Raw genomic sequence first — 18,818 nt, 5'->3', positions numbered from 1 at the left:
CCCAGGTGCCCCCATTCAGGTCTCTTTCTGGTGGTCACCCTTTGGAGGTTTCCCTGACTATTCTCACTCCTTGTCATTTTTCCTCCCTTACTCTGGTTTATTTTTCCTTATAGCATTTAGCATGACCTAAAATAATGTATCGTCAACCTATCTTTTGCAAAGATATAAGACGTGTGAGAGCAGGATCTTGGAATGCCTGCACTGACCTAAGTTCATCCCTATTCTGAGCAGGACCCTGACTGACTTCTCTCTTTTTTAGGTGAGCCCTATTCCCAAAGGCAGCTGGTGCTGACCCTGTAACCCAAAAGAGGAAATTGAAGGCTGGTGAGTGAGAGTCTTTGGCAACTCTGGGCAAGCTTGGGCCAAGATATAGGGTAACTAGTTTGGGGCTTATTTTTACCTTTAGTACAGGTAACTTATAGGCAATTGATTATTCTCCTACTCCATGTTTGAGATATTGGCATAGGCAGTTTCCTGTGCTAGGAGGAGAATTGAACTTGGCTCTCTTGGAATTGCCATAAGATGGTTTGGGATCATTTACCATGAATAACGCAAAGCAGGCTCAATTCTTTTTGGCTTCTGCCAGCTTTGTGTTGGGGGTTAAACTCATTCTCCTATAAGCTCTCTTAACATGACCTTGTAGCCCTTAGAAACTTTCCTGATTTCAGTCTTGACTGGCCTACCAAGCCCATAGGTCAGCTTCAGAAACTAGTTTTATCAGTCCTGGAAAATGTGATTATAAGTGGTGAGGATGGAGTGAAAGAGTTGGGGCTGTGTGAAGGGGAAATCAGGGGAAACTTAAAGGAAAAACCAAAGATGCCGAGACAGGAAGGGAAATCAACACATTAAGAACCAGTTGTGTTATGGGTCTCATTTAATCTAGACAAAATTTATGGATGAGGGAATTGAGGCTCTGATAGCTGAAATAAGTTGCCTGGAGTTCACATTTGGGAATCCATAAAGCTGATGTTAGAACCTGGTCAGTGTAAACACCATTGTTCTCCTTGACTTGGCAGACTTTCCTTGGGCTGTTAATCTCCCTGGAATCTTGATTTTTCTTATAAAGTTAAAAAAAGACCTCCTTAGGGATTCAGGAAGGAGATGAGGGGCCCAGCAGGGAAGGCAGGAGTTTGGGGTTCCTTCTGAGGCAATGGCATTTCTAGTGAGGGGCCCAGGAGACTAAAAGTTGGAAAGAATCTTCATGCAGTTAAAGGCCCAGGCGCCAGCCATATGATTATAAGGCAGAGAAAATACCTATAACACATAATCGTAAACACTGGGATCAGCACAGATAGGGACCTGGAGAGCTGGGTTGGAGTTGGGAAACCTGGTTTTTTTCCTCTTCTCTCTCAACATCTGCCCTTGGACAATCTCTACTTCTGTATTTGTAAAATTGGACTGCTTCCCTGCACCCCCACATGTCTCTTGTGTGTACACCAACCCTGCAGGATGTCGTAGAGAATCAAATGAGAAATGCAAGTTGGAAAGCTTTGTAAATTGTGAAGCAGCATGACTGAAATGAAAGAAAGTGAGAATAAAGCACTATAAGTATCTCTGGCACCTCAGTCCCTGACCTGTTTGCCACCCCACTCCCCAAAGGAAAAAGGGAAGGTTTTCCTTTGGAGATTTGTGCTGTAAATCTTCTCCCATACCCTTCTCTTCCTCTCCTTCTTGTGCAGGTTCTGCCTGAAACTCAATCTTTCCACAAAGGAAGGGATTCCAAGGCACACAGACAAAGCCAGGCAGCATTGGCAGCATGATTTGCAGCATGGGGGCTACAGAATGCAGGTTTAAATGCACTCACACATCCTGGCTCTGATAATTAAAGCACTTTTCAAGAGCCAATCCCCAGCATGTGTCTGCCCTCACTGACTAATTCCACTTAGATGTTGCCTTGTTTCCTACTGTCCTGTCAGAAGAGGAAGGCTATTCCTATTTTGGCCCTAAGATCTTTGTCCATCCCCACCTCTCACCCTCCAACTAGTGAAAAATGAATTTATGCTAGAGCCTCATAATCTTATCACAGGCTATGCTCATCCAGTTTTCCCCACCATCTCTCTCATGTCTGTGGTCAGTGATACAGGCCACTCTCTTCACATTCTGTAACAATGGACATTTTGTTCTCTGTTCTGTTTGCTGGAGGGTGCACAGAGAGGTCTGTCCCCAACCTGGTGCTTTTGGAATCCATATTAGCCAACCTTCTGTCCTATTCTGAATCTTCAGGCTCTTGATGGCACCTCTTTTTGTCTGGTTAACCTAAGTTCTGTAGCTTCTTGCTTTCCCATGGCCTGGTGCTAAGCTTGGACCTTACTGTTACACCAACTGCCTTGTGAAGAATTCCATTATTGATTGTTTCAAACTATGAATGATTCCACGTGATAAAGTGTCTAGCTTATTTATCTAATGTACTCAAGTTTCTATTAAAAACAAGTTTCAGCTAAAAAAACAAGGAAGCAAAGCATTGTCATCCTTAAGCCCTTATACAGCACTAATTTACTCCTATTTTTATGTGTTGTTGTAACAGGCTTAGTAATCTGGTTTCTAAACTCCCATAAGATTCAAAGCAGCGTATCAAAAAGGGGGGAAGAGCTGCTACATTAACAGCTAGAGGAGAGAGCTGAAAGGTAAGGATAAAAGAAGAATGATCAGAAAGAGAAGTTAAAATGAGTATGGAGGCCATTTAGTTTAGGGGCAGCAGTCCTACAGACATCTATGTACTTCAGTGAAGTGGGGCTAGGTAATTTTTAAGGTAGTTCTAGGTCCTCTTAAAGGCCAGGGGTATCAGAAAATGTTAAATTATAATGTCTACTATGTTATCAGATGCTGTACTGAATCCTCTACATAAGTTGATTTCATTTTCATAGCAGCTTGGGAGGTAGGTGGTGATATTCTCATTTTAGAAATTACTGAGGCCTAGAGACAGACAGTGATTGGAAGAGCTAAGCTTAGAACCCAGAAGAACCCAGCTCCAGACAACCAAATTTTTTTCTATTATCCTATATTGGCTCTTCCCTGTGACCTAAAACCCTGGTCTTTCTCAGCCTCTTGAGCCAGTGATTTCTTCCTGCTCCCCTTTTATTCACTCTCCTTTATAAAACTTTATTTTTAAAGATATTCATTCATCCAGTGAGTATTGAGTGTCAACCATGTGGCAGGCACAGTTTTAAAATATAGCAGTGAAGAAAATAGTTTTCTCTCTTATAGTTTACATTCTAGTGGAGGAAAATAAACAAATGAATATGTATGAAGACAAAGCAGGGTAAGGGAATGGAGTGGGACTTCATGATGAAAAAAAGGCCTCTCTTGAGAAAAAGGCCTCTTGAGAAAATAAAATCTCTGCAGAAATATACAGGAACTGTAGTAGTGAGCTATGCTTAATATCTTGGGGAATAACATTCCAGGCATAGAGTACAGCAAGTTCAGAGACCCTAAAACAGGGAGCATGCTTACTGTGTTTGAGGAGCAAAAGGGAGCCAAGTGGCTAGAGGTGAAGTGACCAAGAGGGAGAGTGGAGTATGGAGAAGTCATAAGGGTATACAGGGACCCAGATCATATAGGGCTTTATTCTGAGTGAAATAGGAAGCCATTGGAGTGTTTTGAGTAGGGGAAAGATATAGTCTGACATTCATTAAAAACCTGATTGCACCAGTTGAGACCTCCAGCACAATGTTGAATAGAATTGGTGAGAGCAGACACTCTTACCTTGTTCCCAATTTTAGGGGAGAAATTGTTTAGTCTTTCACTGTTAAGTATAGTATTAGCTATAAAATTTTTTGTTGATGCTATATATTAGCTATAGATGATGTTTATCAGGCCAAGTGAGCTTCCTTCCATTACTAATTTACTGAGAGGTTTTTTACCATGGATGGATGTTGGATTTTATAGATTGTGTGTTTTTTGTTCTTTATTCTACTAACATGGCACACTACATCAATTGATTTTTGGCCATCAAACTAACCTTGTATTCCAGAGTAAATCCCACTTTGTTAGAGTATATGATATTTATTTATTTATTTATCTATCTATCTATCTATCTATCTATCTATCTATCCCCCCCCCCCCCATCCTCAGAGTATATGATCCTATTTAGATGGTGTTGGATTTGGATTGCAGTGTTTTTTTTTAAAGTTTATTTATTTTGAGAGAGAGCAAGTGGAGGAGGGATAGAGAGAGAGAGAGAGAGAGAGAGAGAGAGGGAGAGAGAGAGAGAGAGAGAGGGAGGGAGGGAGAATGGGACTACCAAGCAGGCTTCACTCTGTCAACGTAGAGCCTCATGGGGGGCTGGAACTAATGAACTATGAGATTATGATCTGAGCCAAGATTGGACGCTTAACTGACTGAGCCACCCAGGTGCCCCTTACATTGCTATTTTGTTGAAGATTTTTGTGTGTGTATATTCTTAAGGATTATTTACTTTTTTTTTTTTTTTTTTTTTTTTTTTTTTTTAAATTTTTTTTTCGACGTTTATTTATTTTTGGGACAGAGAGAGACAGAGCATGAGCGGGGGAGGGGCAGAGAGAGAGGGAGACACAGAATCGGAAACAGGCTCCAGGCTCTGAGCCATCAGCCCAGAGCCTGACGCGGGGCTCGAACTCACGGACCGCGAGATCGTGACCTGGCTGAAGTCAGACGCTTAACCGACTGCGCCACCCAGGCGCCCCGGATTATTTACTTTTTGAATGTGTTACAGAATTTGCCAGGGAGGCCAGTGTGGGCCTGGGCTTTTCTCTGTTGGAAGATTTTTAATTACTGATTTAATTTGTGTGTGTGTATGTGTGTGTGTGTGTGTGTGTGTGTGTGTGTGTGTGTGTGTGTGTTGTTGTTGTTGTTGTTGTTGTTGTTGGCTGACTCAGATTTTCTGTTTCTGTTTGAGTCACTTTTGATAATTTGTACCTTTCTTGGAATGTTTTCATTTCATCTAAATTGACTAGTTTCTTGGTTTAAAGTTGTTCATAGGATTCCTTTATAATTCTTTTAATTTCTGTAAGATCAGTCATGATAACCCTTTTTAAATTCCTGGTTTTGGCAATTTATATCTTCTCTTTTCTTGGTCAGTCTTGTTAAAGGTTTACCAATTTTGTTAATCTTTTCAAAGAAGCAACTTTGGTTGCATTGTTTTTCTATTCCATTGATTTCTTCCTATAATCTTTATTACTTCCTGACTAGCTTTCTTAGGGGTAGTTTGCTCTTCTTTTTCTAGTTTCTTAAGACTTAAGTTATTTAAAATAAAAAATTTTTAAGCTTATTTATTTTGAGAGAGCATGCTAGTGAGCACATGCAAGTGTAGGAGGAGCAGAGAGAGAAGAGAGAGAGTCGCAAGCAGACTTTGCACTGTCAGTATGGAGCCTGATGCAGGGCTCGAACCCAGGAATTGTGAGATCATGACCAGAGCTGAAAGAATCAGATGCTCAACCAACTGAGCCACCCAGGCACCCCTGACTTAGGTTATCTTTTAAAGGCACTTTGCAGTTCCTAAGAGTCATCTTCAGACTTGACTGATGTGTGGGCTGTCAGTGTGCTCCTGATGTAGTCTTTTCAGAAGTATCTGGAGCTTCACAGAGGGCCTAACTCAGAAACAGTGGAGTAGGCAAGTTGTCCACATTGTATGTGTTATCAACTGGGAGGGGGCAGGGCTAGACCCATAATGCTGGGCAGCCTTGATCCTGCCTATCTTAAGTCAGGATTTGGGTGAGGCCTGAGCCTCATGTAGAATATCGGGGTGATGCAACAGGAAGTCAGGTGATACCTGGAAAGCCAGAGCTCCCCAGGCTTCTGAGGAGATTTTGCCTGATACAGAGCTGGAGGAGATACCTGCCCACTTCACAGATTTTAGAGGCTTCAAGATGGCTTTTGAGACCTTGCAGAATACCTCTGTTGCCTGATAATGATGAGATTCTAAGCAGAAATTTAATTCTATTAAAGAAATATGGCTTAAATGTAGATCTCTTAGGTAACATTGAGGCGTAAGAGCTCTGAGGAATACCTGGGCTTGTTGGTTACTTATTTGTGGCCTCTAGTTCCCACATCTGTGAACAAGGAATAACAGCTTCTACCTATCCAACTGTGTAAGGCACATTTCAAGTAAGTGCTGTATAAAACTGTTAAATACTGTACAAAATGTAAGGGACTATTAATGTTAGTAATTATGGTGATAGGGACTAGGGACAGAGTCTGAGAAGGTCCAGGGGCGGTAGCAGTGCATTCTTATCCTTCAAGGTGTGGGATGAATGTCTGACCTAAGTGGGCTTTTGGCTTAGTAAGGCAGAAGGTTTCTTATCTGCCAGGGTAATCATCACATGGGTCCTAGAGAATTCTGTGGAGAACATCTGAGGGAGGCTACCAGGGCAGCTCATATAAGAAGCAGCTGTCCCTGTTTTTTTCCCCCACCCAGGAATTTTGCCCACATTTTATTACTTTGGTTCTAGAAACAGCTGGCTTTCTCAAGGGTTGTTGTCACAGGAAAGCAATAAGGTCCACCTCACTTAGGGGGAAGGAATAGTATGTAAAAGGGCTCTGGGCTGTATTGGGCCCTGTGTCTCCCTCCTTCCTTCCCCAGTTTTCATTAAAACCAAAGAGGGTCTTTCTGTCCCACTGGAGCAGCAGGCCAGACAGAAGAGGGACTGATAGGTCCTTTAGGTCAGATCAGCTAGAGGGCAGTTCTAAGGATGTTGGCTGTGGCAGAGAGGCAGGGTCCTGAGCCTAAGCATAAGGCCAAGAGATCAAAAATCCAAGATGTGAAACTGGGAAACAATAGATGAGGAAACCGAGGTCTATCAGGAGCTGTGGTGCTAGACCCCTAAGATGAGTAGGACATAAGTTGAGGTGACTTAGGATTTAATGAGACAGATACAGAAAAATAATGAAACTATCCTACAAAAGCTTAAATTGCTTGTTTTGAATTATCTGTCATTTTGTATTGTCTGAATTTCCACTCTTTTCCCACCCTCTTTGCCTCCCCCTGCCCTATTAGGATAATCTGTCAAGAGTTATTGCACTAAGTGCATAGGGCAAGAGACAAAAGTTACCTGCAGTATAACTGGTCTTTGGAAGTTTAATTACACCCTTCCTGTGTACCTCTGAGCTGTAGTTTCCTCATCTGCAAAATGGGAACAAAAATTGGGATGGTTATTGGGATGCTAATAGGAGATTATGAAGAAAAAAAAAAGTGCCTGGCCTGGATTGGTGTTCAGTCACTAGTGATTGAAATAAATTCTGATACCATGTGTTCAGTGTCAGATTATAATAGAAGGTGAATATTGCGACCCAGGCTCTTAACTCTGTTTTACTAACTCAGCCTTGGAAAAGCATTTAGTATGTCTCAGCCTCAGTTTCTTCTGCTCTGAAAAGAAGGAATGAGATAGAAAGTTGACCTATAATTGCTGATGTCCCTTCTAGTTCTGTGCCTCTAAAGGCACATTGATCTGTGGTTCAAAGGCATCAAAGAGCCAAGAGGAAACAAAAAGTCAAGAGGGGGTCAAAGAAGCCTTCGAGTCAGTCCTGCTCGAGGCTGCAGCAAGGACAGTTACAATGAAAGCCATTATCTACAATGAGCAGATGTTGGAAGTGTCTGGGAGTCTGCTGCAAGGGCAGGGACCAGCATGTCACCCAGCATTTGGAAAAGAAATATCAAAGAGTGAATCAGAATGGCCCAGAAGGTTGGAGACAGTAGATGCCAAGTATGAGAGAGATCATGAGACATAGGACCCCAATTTGTGCTCCATTACCTCTTTCTGGGTGTTCCCAGTCAAGCGATTTCTCTTTCTGCAGGCTTCATACCCCTATCTTTAAAATGAATTAGGTGATGTATTCTCAAAGGGCCTCTTTAGGGCTTTCTAAAATTTCACTGTTCACTTTCTTTTGGCTCTCCTTGGTGTTGAGGATTTCATTTATATGCGAAGGCTTAACAAGTCACGCTTTGTCTAGCCCTAGAGTATTTAGAATCCTTTTGAAGCCACAATTTCAGGCCACTAAGAATCATAAATTTTCAAGCTGAGGAATGCTTTGGTCCACCTGGTCCAACCCCTCATTTAACATTGGGAGATAATGCAGCAGAGTAGAAGACGATAGGCTTTGACAGCAGACTTTGAATTCAAATTCCTTCCAGTACTTGCTTGATCTTTTGGAGCTATAGTGTCATCATCTGAAAATGATGAGATAGAGTGATAATAGAGTAGGAGGCACATAGAGAATTACCATTATTTGGAGGAGGAAAGAAAAAATTGAGGAGAGAGAGATTAAGTCACCTGCTCAGGGTTGAACTCAGACCAGAACCTAGGTCTCTTGTGTCTCCATCTAGTTTTCTCCTCTCTGGAGCCAAGGTCAGTTGTAGTAGCAGAGATGAGATGTGCGTGTAGTAGCAGAGATTAGAAATGAAAGCATGTCAGCTTTCTTAACATATTCGCCAACAGCCTTCTCAATTCCCCTGTGGCATGTGTCAATAACAGCCCGCACTTGTTTTAGAAACAAGCGCTCTATAAGCACTTCTCTTTGATTTGCTTTGGCTGGTACAGGAGCCAGATGCTCTTAGAATAGCACATCAGACTCTCCAAATCAGCCCATTCCCATTCTGAGCAACTTTGATCAGCAGCTCTGATCTGCTGCTGGCTGGGGTGTTTGTCCCCAAGTCCTCCCTACCTGGCATGTGAATCACATTCAGTTGTTTTTTGCTATTTGCCCTTTCCTTCTTGATGGAAGTAACACTTATTGAGGTGTCTACTATGTGCCAGATATTGTGATAGGTACTTTAAATTGATTATCTCCTTTAGTCTTTGCAATTCATTAAGTTATTAATAGTTCTATAGGGAAAAGCTGAGGCTCAGGGAAGTAAATGAATTTGCTTGAGGTCATATATCTAGTCTGTGAAAGAGCTGGGGTTTGAACTCTGGTCCTTCTAACCTCACAGATCCCATAGCAAGCTCTTCCTTGAGTACCATACTGCCTCTCTGGCCTCCCGGCAGGTAGAGTATTCAGAAGTGCCAGGAAGGGGCATTTAGTGGCTTTAGTATAATGGGAATATTCTCCATGCCTTCAGTGCCATTTTCCTATGAGTTTTTTTCTCTGCCTGCCTCAAACCAACTTCTTTAGGACCCAGGTGTGTGGCCCAAAGATCCAAGCAGGAGGCCGGGTTTCCATCTTCAACATGCAACACTGAATCCCTTGTAAAGAGTGTGCTTGTCATTTTCAGAGTTGAATGAGGGAACTATTTCAAGCAGTAAACCCCTACTTACAACAGCAGCTCTGAAATGCAGGGAAAGAAGAAAGAGGGTCTATATATCTCAAGTTTGATAAGCTTCCTTCAGGGATCTGGCAGGAGAAGAGACCTACATTTAAGAGATTAGGAATAAGATTGTTCTAATAGGTCCTCAAATCTGTACTCGGTTTTCAGTTACAAAGCACTTTACTTGAAGAGATGTTACTGTGAGGAAACTGAAGGCACTTGCCTTTATGTGGCAGAGCCAGTAGCTAGTCTTGGTGAGAACAGTGAATCTAAGCCCTTCCTGAAAGGGTTCTGTCCCTGGCGTTGGGCACCACCCAGTCTTCAGCTGCAAAATGGGCAGACTTAGTTTTCTGCCCTTTTCTGAGTCCTTCTCTATTTGTCCCCTTCCTCACCCATTCTTACTCAGTTACTAGGGCTTCTTAATGAGACACCCTTCTAGTGATGCATTTTTAGGAATAGGGTAAATGATATTTTTGGCTCTGCATTTTCCCCATGATCATTTCTAAAATGATGGAGTTTTAGGATGTCAGAGTGGGAAGATGACCGTAACTAACAGTCATCAGGTTTACAGAGGAACCCTTTTAATTATGAAATTGAGGCCCAGCAAGGGCCAATAAGTTATATGCCAAGGTTGTGCAGTGAATTAGTGGCAAGTCTTCTGACTCTCAGCCTGGTGCCCTTTCTACTACACTGAGCTTTATGTCAGTTCCTAAGTGGCCACCTGGTCAACTTCACTAACTTACCTGTGCCTGGATGTCAGGCTTTTTTGTGTCTCCTTGGGTCTGTTTCCTGTGAGATAGGCCTATGGGTGTTTGTACTTTGTCAGGGCATAATTCTCCTGCATATGGTGAGCATGTGTCAAGTTTTGTTTAACTCATTAGTGTGGAAGCCAGAAGAAAGAGAATAGCTGAGAAACTGGATTTCATGTTGTTAGTAGAAAAAAGGATTGCTGAAATTAGATTGCTTAGATTTCAAAATTGATTAATCTCCTAATGAAAATGTAAACTTTGGCATTATCCTCTGCTTAGAATTGAGCCTTTTCTGTTTTCTACACATTACCCTTTAACTTCGCAGTTTTGAAACATTTGGGTTCTAACCATTTGTGAACAGTAAGTCAGACAAAATTCCATTCTCCAAAAGTATCAGAGGAGCATCAGATGACTCTCAGATGCATATTAAAAAAATGTTCTAGGGGCGCCTGGGTGGCGCAGTCGGTTAAGCGTCCGACTTCAGCCAGGTCACGATCTCACGGTCCGTGAGTTCGAGCCCCGCGTCGGGCTCTGGGCTGATGGCTCAGAGCCTGGAGCCTGTTTCCGATTCTGTGTCTCCCTCTCTCTCTGCCCCTCCCCCGTTCATGCTCTGTCTCTCTCTGTCCCAAAAATAAATAAACGTTGGAAAAAAAAAAAAAAAGAAAGAAATAAAAAAAAATGTTCTAATCTGACTTTAAAAGGTCACACAACTGTTTCTATGCCTTATTTCCAAATTTTGGATAATTTTCCTTATCATATCATCACTGAAAATGATTAGAACCTCTTGTATTAAAGCTAGCTAGAGCTGTTCCAACCCAGGAGGGCACCTTTCTGTTCAGGGCACAGACCTTACTTCTTTGCTGAAGCTTCTGCTGATAGCAGCCATCAGCACAATCTTGAACTCTCTCCTACAGCCCTACCCACTGGCGTGGAGCTTGGCCTTTACTGATCCTAGATTTGCTCCCCCGCCCCTGTGTCAAGGAAGCTTTCTCCTTGCTCCTGGTTTCCCTCAGGGCCATCTTGGATGCCAAGAGCTTATATACTTCCATCTGGAGGAAGTTGTTTTTGAGCACAGAGTTCTATTTGGGTGAAGTAAGTAACTGCTTTCATTATGTGGTTTTGTCTCTGAACATGTTTTACCCATCTTCTCATCCTCATTGCTACCATCCAAGGCCAGATCTTAATCCTCTCTCACTGGGACTATTTTCATTGTCAACCCCTCTCCCTACCTCCAGTCTTTGTCCCTGAAGTATAACCTCCTTTCTCTTGCCATAGGTTTTAAACACATTCCTTATTTACTACTTCCTGCTCATAAAATGTCTAGTGGAATAAGTCCAGTCTCCTTAGGATGACATTCAAGGCTCTGCAAAGACTATTTCTTCCCTTTCTTTCTAGCCTCTTCTCCATCTCCCTCTTCCTCAGGCTCTTTGTTCCAAAGGAGTTCATACTAGCAGGTAGAAATATTAGAGAAACCAACTTTTGGACAGTAGAAGGGAAGAACTACCTGATTGAGTCTATGAGAGAAGGTTAGGAAATGTTCTTAGTTGTGGAACCACACTAACACTCAATTTGATAAACATTTGTGGCAGGCATAGGGATATAGGTCCTTAGGGATATGGAGAAGGCAAATGCATGGTCAAGGCCTTTGGAGCCCATAGTTGATTTAAGAGGACAGGCAGGTAAAGTAAGTAGACTACAGTGATGATCACTATAATGGAAGCATATAGTTGTGAAGATCTTACTGTGCAGTGCTTTGGGAACATGGAGGAGAAGGGGATACTAACTGCCTGAGAGATGAAGGAAGGTTCACGAAGATGGTATTTGAGTTGGACTTCAAAGATGAGATAGATATTTGACATTTGTGAAAGAAGTATTTGGTAATTGTGAAGGGGAGTCTGCAGCTTCCAAGTGATGAGACCAGTGAGGATAAAGACACAGAATTTAGGCGTATGTCTCAGAGAAGGGTAACTAGTCCAGTGTAACCAGAGTATAGGATTTCAGGAATGGAGTGTGGTTAGGGTTAAAGTTAACAGTAAGTTGGGGCTAAACTGGGTAAGGTATAATATTCTAGGCTAAGGAAATACTATGTGAGTATTGTGTTTCTTATATAGCATGTAATTTACCATCTTTGAATTAAGTGATACACATTTATCTATTCGTGTGTGTGTGTGTGTGTGTGTGTGTGTGTGTGTGTGTGTGTGTGTAGCTATGTGTTACGGTGTATATGTTACATTTGGAAATAATTTGTGAAGAGCCACTGAGGCAAAGTGAATGTTAAAAAATGGAGCCAAGAGGACAGGTTAGACCTAAGCTTACTTGAGCTTGAACTTCTGAGATGTTTCTCCATTTCCATAAGTCCGTAAGTTAATCATAGCATGCTAGAATTAGAGTGGACTTCTCAGGACCAGTGGTCGGTCAGTTGGTCTGTCTGTCCGTCCATCTGTCCGACCATCCATCCATCCAGTCATGTATTCAGCAAATGCTTGATGATACTCTTGGAGCTGTGATATGGTAGTGAATAAAACAGACTACCTTCATGAAACTTGTAGTGGGGGAGACAGAAAATGAGTAAATCATTAGTTATTCTATCATTTTGTATATGAAGAAAGATAAGCAGGAGTGAAGGGTTAAGCCCTTTCTAACATTTTCAGCTGATAGAAGAGCAAGTGAAAAGTCCCCAAGACAGGAACACGTTTGTAGAAAAACCAGAAGGCAGACAGTGTGGCTGGAGCAGCAGCCTGAGGGGGCAAAAAGCAGGAGATGAGGTTGGTGAGGGCCAGAACATACAGGGCCCTGAGGTCCAATTGGCCAGTGAGAAAATGAGGCTGACCAATAAAGAGCCAGGGCCATACAGCAAGTTAGCAGCAAGGCCAGGATTGGTATCATCCTGGTTCAGCTTCCCTTCCTTTGCCTCCCTGCTCTTTTGGCTTTGACCCAAGATTAACTTGAATCTCATTTAATCCCTCCCTTCTCCTCTCCCTGACTCAGCTCTTTCCCTCTTCCTGTTCCCTGGGCTCCTGTCACACCATTGTAGTATTTCATTTCTGGCTACTTTTCTTTATCACAGCATTAGCATTTCCCAGACCCACTTTTGCACACGTGATCTGATAATACAGTGATTCCTGGAAGGTCAAAGCTAGAGAGGTTCTTGGACATCCTTTTGTTTCAACCCCCTGATATTAGAAATCCAGAAGAGGACAAGTGATTTGCCCAAGGCCACCTATCTACTGAGTGGCAGAACTTGATTTCCTTTGCCACCCAGTCTCTGTTTATCTAAAGCTAACACTTAGGGGTTTTTCTGTGTGCCAGGCACTGTGCTAAGTGCTTTTAAAAAATAATTACAGCATGTGAATCTATAGTTCTCTCAAAGTTAAAAAATTTTCAAAACATTCATCTTTTTTTTCTATTTCTATTTATTTTTTGTATATAAATAGATGTCAGGTTAGGATTCGGTGCATACCTATGTTCTAGGGTTTCTGTTTTCTAGCTGTGTAAACTTGGACAAGACTCTTGACCTCACTCTTAAATGTTTTTCCCACCAGAGCCCTAAAATTTCATCCCCTAACAATTTGGAAACCTGATATGCTTACCTGCTCACCTTGGGAAATGTGTCTCCATTGATGACTGAGCAGCAGTAACGGGCTGGCCCTGTGTGATTTGAAGAGGAAAGGATGAGGAGGCAGAGAACTGGGTGCCTGGGAGCCACTAGATCAGGAATTGGCAACTCCTCTCAAATCAAATAAATCAAAACATATCTAGGGTAGGAGCCTCGGGGTAGTGTTGATGGTGACTCTGCTTGGATTGTGTTCTGAGGATGAGGGGATTGCCAACTCTATTGAATGAGAGGAGCAGCAATGCATAGCGACCCTTGTTTGTGCAAGGGCAAAAGACAGTGTGTTGGTGGCAAGTGTCCCAACATGGCTGTGGCTGCCCATAGGCCATTTCTGCTATTCATGACATCAGCCATTGACCTTGTGTCAGCCCCTGGAGAGGGCTGCTGTGGTCTGATACAAAGAGCCCAGTCTCTGTAGTCACACAGATTGAGTTCAGACCGCTGTCTACCAGTTACTAATTGTGTTTTTTAGTCTAATTCTTTTTTTTTTTTTTTAATTTTTTTTTTCAACATTTATTTATTTTTGGGACAGAGAGAGACAGAGCATGAACAGGGGAGGGGCAGAGAGAGAGGGAGACACAGAATCGGAAACAGGCTCCAGGCTCTGAGCCATCAGCCCAGCTCGAACTCACGGGCCGCGAGATCGTGACCTGAGCTGAAGTCGGACGCTTAACCGACTGCGCCACCCAGGCGCCCCTAGTCTAATTCTTACTTTACCTCTCAGAGCCTCCTGTCTTCCCTGTCTGTAAAACAGTGTTGTCGATAACGTTTTGGGATTTGTTGTGAGGATTCAGAATACCTTAGGTAAGTAAGTGTCTCACAATACCTGATACTTAGTTGAGTGAATGGCAAGTTGCTCTGTTGTGATTAGCTCTGTGAAGACTAGTATCTTTAGAAGGTGGCATTAAAGTCAGGTCTGCTCTGATTCTCTGACACTCTCCTCCCCACATGCCCTGGATCCCTCCATTCTTTCCTCAAGTTCCAGCCCCAGAAATGTTGGGCAAGTGGGAGCCTCTCAGGCTAGTCTGTCGCTCCAGGTGGTATATCTGAGTAAGCACGATTGTTACATAGCAGACATAGAAGGCCCGGCAGGTAGCTCAGGCAGCAGTTGATGAGCAAAAGGCTTCTCTCTGTTCCCAATAAATTGGTCCTTGGGGATCCTAGCTTTGAAATTCTAATTGACACAGGAAGGAAAAGATTCGTTAGGCTCTGGACTCATTAAAATGCTCTGCTGCTCACCTACAATTTATTCTTGGCACTTCATCAGGAGGAATTAAGTAAACCAATGGGTTGGGAGCTGCTGACAGAAGAGTCTGCTTGTGGAGTAGGGATGTTGAGCTTCCCATATCATGGAGCACACAGTTGGCCTCTGAAGTTCCTCACCCCTAGGACTTAGCACGAGTCTAAGACTCGTATACTGTTAGTGCCGAAAGGACCTTCTGAAAAGACAGTAGCTCATTTATGGGTCATTCAGAGAAGGGCTAGGGTTTGCCCAAGATCACCAAGCACTGTAGTCGTGGAGCTAGAATTAGAGTCCATCAAGCCTCTTGACTTCCAGGCCAGGAACCTTTCTCCTGCATCACTTTTGGATTTCTAGATCCAGTATTTCATTCATTCAACCTTGAGCTGACACTTTTGACATGGGAACAGTCATGGGAGGAGAGGGGACACCTAACCCAGTATTAGATTAGAAAGTCTCCAATCTGAGGGGTGAATAGGAATTAACTAGGCAAAGAAGCAGATGAGAAGTGTTTAAAGTTGGCAGACAAGCACATACAAAGGCCCAAAGACTTTCCAGGAATGGGAAGTTGAATCTTGCTTGAGTGGGGGAATTGAGGAAGAGAAAAGTTAAGATGTCATATCTATGAGGTTTAGGCCCCTTCCTCTTTGGTAAGAATCCTAGACCCGGGATTAGTCCTGGGTTCTAGGTGTGTTTCTGCTACCAATGTTAGTTATTCAGGTAACATTTCTTTAGCATGGAGGTACAAAAATGCATAAGATGTATGTAGTCCCCTTCCTCAGAGATACGTCAGTTTAATGAGGCAAACAAACTAATAAACAACTCCTATAATAGAGCAAAGGAAAAATTACCTCTGCTGGAGGAAGTCACAGTAGAGCTGTATGTTACCGTCAGTATTTTCTCTGGGCTTTGATTATCTCACCTGTCACGTGGTAACAAGTACTGTTCTATGTTAGCTTATGAGCTGATGGGAAGACAGCTTTGTAATAACTGGTATTTATGTGGTGTTTTGTGGGTTACAAAACATTTTTCCATCATTAATTAATCTTAGTTATAATCTTATCACTTAGGAAACTTCCCCCTAGTTACAGATGAGGAAACTAAAACAGAAAGACTGAGCCTTGTTCATGGTTTCACAACTTTTGTTTAACAAAAGCTAGAGTTATAAATACAGTGGATCCAAACAGACTTTTGAAAGTAGAAAGATGACAACCTTTCTGTCCCTTGCTTGTGTGGCCCATTTCCTTCTCCCATCACTAGAAATACAAAGAACATCTCCAGTGTGAGAAAGACAGATCTAAGTTGGCTGGGGAGGAAAAAAGGGAGCTTATTTCAGTCTTTTGTAGATTGGGCTCTGAATTTTTAAAAAACAAATTTTTTTAATGTTCGTTATTTTTGAGAGGGGTGGGGAGGGTCAGAAGGAGAGGGAGACATAAAATCTGAAGCAGGCTCCAGAGTCTGTGCTAACAGAACCCTGACGCGGGGCTCAAACCCACAGACCCCAAGATCATGACCTGAGCCGAAGTCGGACGCTTAACCAATTGAGCCAACAGGCGCCCCTGGGCTCTGAATTTTTTTAAGACTGTATGTCCCAGTGTTCCTTCACTTACGGCTGTTCCATCTCATGCCATGTACAGAGTGTTGTCTCAACCATTATCTAATTAGGTACACATATCACCTTATGGGGGTAGACAGAGCCTGCTGTACAGATGGGTAAACTGAGGTTCATAGAAGTTAAGTAATTTGCCCGGAGTTCACTGAATTATTTATGCAGACCAAGGACTGGAATCCAGGGCTCCTGACACCAAACAGGTACTCTTTAAAAAAAAAAAATTTTTTTTTAATGTTTATTTATTTTTGAGAGAGAGAAAGAGAGAGAGAAGGAGGGAGGGAGACAGAGCTCGAGAGGGGAAGGGCCAGAGAGAGAGGGAGACACAGAATCTGAATAGGCTCCAGGCTCCGAGCTGTCAGCACAGAGCCTGATGCGGGGCTGGAACTCACAAACCGCAAAATCATGACCTGAGCCGAAGTCGGACTCTTAACCCACTGAGCCACCAGGTGCCCCTAAACAGGTACTCTTAAAATTATAGAATGTAGGCTCCTTTGAATTTGTTCAGTCCACACAATTCTTGAATATACCCCATGAGCCAGAGACTTTGCTATACAAGAGAGTCTCTGGTTAGGCTCAGGCCATCTTGGTGCAGTGCTTTCCTTAAGAGCAGGGACTTTTTGTTCTTTACGTCTCTGTCCCAAGCCAGGGCCTGGTTTCAAGAATGCTTTGCTGTTGTTTTTGGCCTTAGTCTGCCAGAAGCTGGAGGGAGCAGATGGCCATAGCAGTGTGGATCATGAGGGTGTGTGTGATCCCAGGCAGGGACAGAGGATGAGTTGAGAGCCCTACACATATACTCCTGTTCCTGTGCATAGGCCCCTGCCAAGGTATTGTTCCATCCCAGAACAAAGTGAAGCTGGCCAACAAAGTGAAGCTCCCATCTCCTGTCACCTGGCCTCCATACACACATGTACTTGTTGGTCTCCTGGATGTATTTCATACAGATGCTTCTAGGTCCTGCTGTCCCAAAAGACCCTTTGGACCTATTTCCCAGGGATATCCCAAAATGAAGTTAAGGAGCCTCATCCCACAGCCATTCTGACATCTCCTCTAGTTATAGGACTCCAGCAGGCTACCACCCACTCTGCTGTTTTTACTCCTAACTCCTTAAGCAGATTGGCTGCTTAGTGTGACTTTGACAAAGAGACTAAATAGTAATCAATACTGAGAAGCTAAAGTTTTAAGGATTTTCTGGGGTGGGAAGTAACTGGGATAAGGAAGTTGACTTGCATGATGGGAAGCCTGTAATAACCTCAGGTACCTTATAAATCATGGAAGAAAATATCAACATTCATTCACAGTGTTTCAGATGCCCCTCATATTCGTATCTTTATACATCACAGAGCTCTTTCATGCACATCACTGCCTTTGAGTTTTAGAGAAACTCTGCGAGGGAAGCAGTGCAAGGATTACCATTCCCACTTGACAGTTGAGACCAGGGAAGGTTAGTGACTCTGATTGTCATGGTGGCAGAGCCCTAAACAAAATCACGACCTGAGAGACAAGTAGTCCTGGGTTTGAAGTCTGGTGGTCACCATTTGCTGATTGCATAACTGGGCAAGTTAGCCCCTCCAAGCCTCAGTTTCCTTCTCTGTAACAGGAGGATAATAATATTTACTTCTCACGGTTGTCTAAGGATTAAATGGTATAATGAATAAAAAAAAATGTCAACATGGTGTAGAACAAGTATTAGAAGCTCAGTACCTGCAGGTTTTCCATCTCAGGTGTTTTAAATTCTTGTATTCTCAGTCTTTGAAAATTAGTACTCTCATTACAGTAAAATGAGCTACATGTAATAAATTTCTGTTAACCAGAGTATCATTTAAGTGCCTCATTGGGTTAAGAGAACTCAATTAGTGGGAAGCAAGGTTGCTGGGGTATTCTGGCTAAGTACTTCTTTTTTTAAAACTTTTTTTTTTTTTAACATTTATTTATTTATGAGAAACAGAGTGAGACAAAGCGTGAGCGGGGGAGGGGCAGAGAGAGAAGGCGGAACAGAATCTGAAGCAGGCTCCAGGCTCTGAGCAAGTGGTCAGCACAGAGCCTGATGCGGGGCTCGAACCCACAAACTGTGAGATCGTGACCTGAGCCGAAGTCGGACACTCAACTGACTGAGCCACCCAGGCGCCCCCCAGCTGAGTACTTCTGATACAAACCACAGTGGGCTAGACCTGATAGGGACTCCATAGGTGTGTGCTAGTGTGTCTTCCTCAGAAAAGATGTTAATAAACTGGGAAAAGTCAGACTGTGTAATGTGAAGCACATTTCTTTCCTGCTGACTTCTCAGAGCCATAGTATGCACGTGACTCTGGGTGGAGTGATGTGTTGTGGGGAGATGGAATATGCCAAGTTTCCTATTTGTATTTGACCTTGGAGCCCCTTTTGTGAGG

At 42.9% G+C, this 18,818-nt stretch overlaps 1 protein-coding gene across 6 annotated transcripts in view; it reads left to right on the top strand.

The window, feature by feature from the left end:
• Positions 1 to 18,818, top strand: part of RALY (RALY heterogeneous nuclear ribonucleoprotein) — a 96,109-nt gene that overhangs the window by 38,905 nt on the left and 38,386 nt on the right. For 5 of the 6 annotated variants that reach the window (XR_007150702.1, XM_047851417.1, XM_047851415.1 and 2 more), the window contains exon 2: positions 260 to 324. The exons of the other annotated variant lie outside the window; for it this stretch is intronic. The gene's annotated coding sequence lies outside the window, so the exon portion shown is untranslated. The remainder of the gene's footprint in view (positions 1 to 259; positions 325 to 18,818) is intronic. 6 annotated transcript variants of the gene reach the window in all.

Source organism: Prionailurus viverrinus, chromosome A3 (assembly GCF_022837055.1).
Source record: "Prionailurus viverrinus isolate Anna chromosome A3, UM_Priviv_1.0, whole genome shotgun sequence".
Lineage (NCBI taxonomy): Eukaryota > Metazoa > Chordata > Mammalia > Carnivora > Felidae > Prionailurus > Prionailurus viverrinus.
This window is presented reverse-complemented; position numbering and strand designations above follow the sequence as displayed.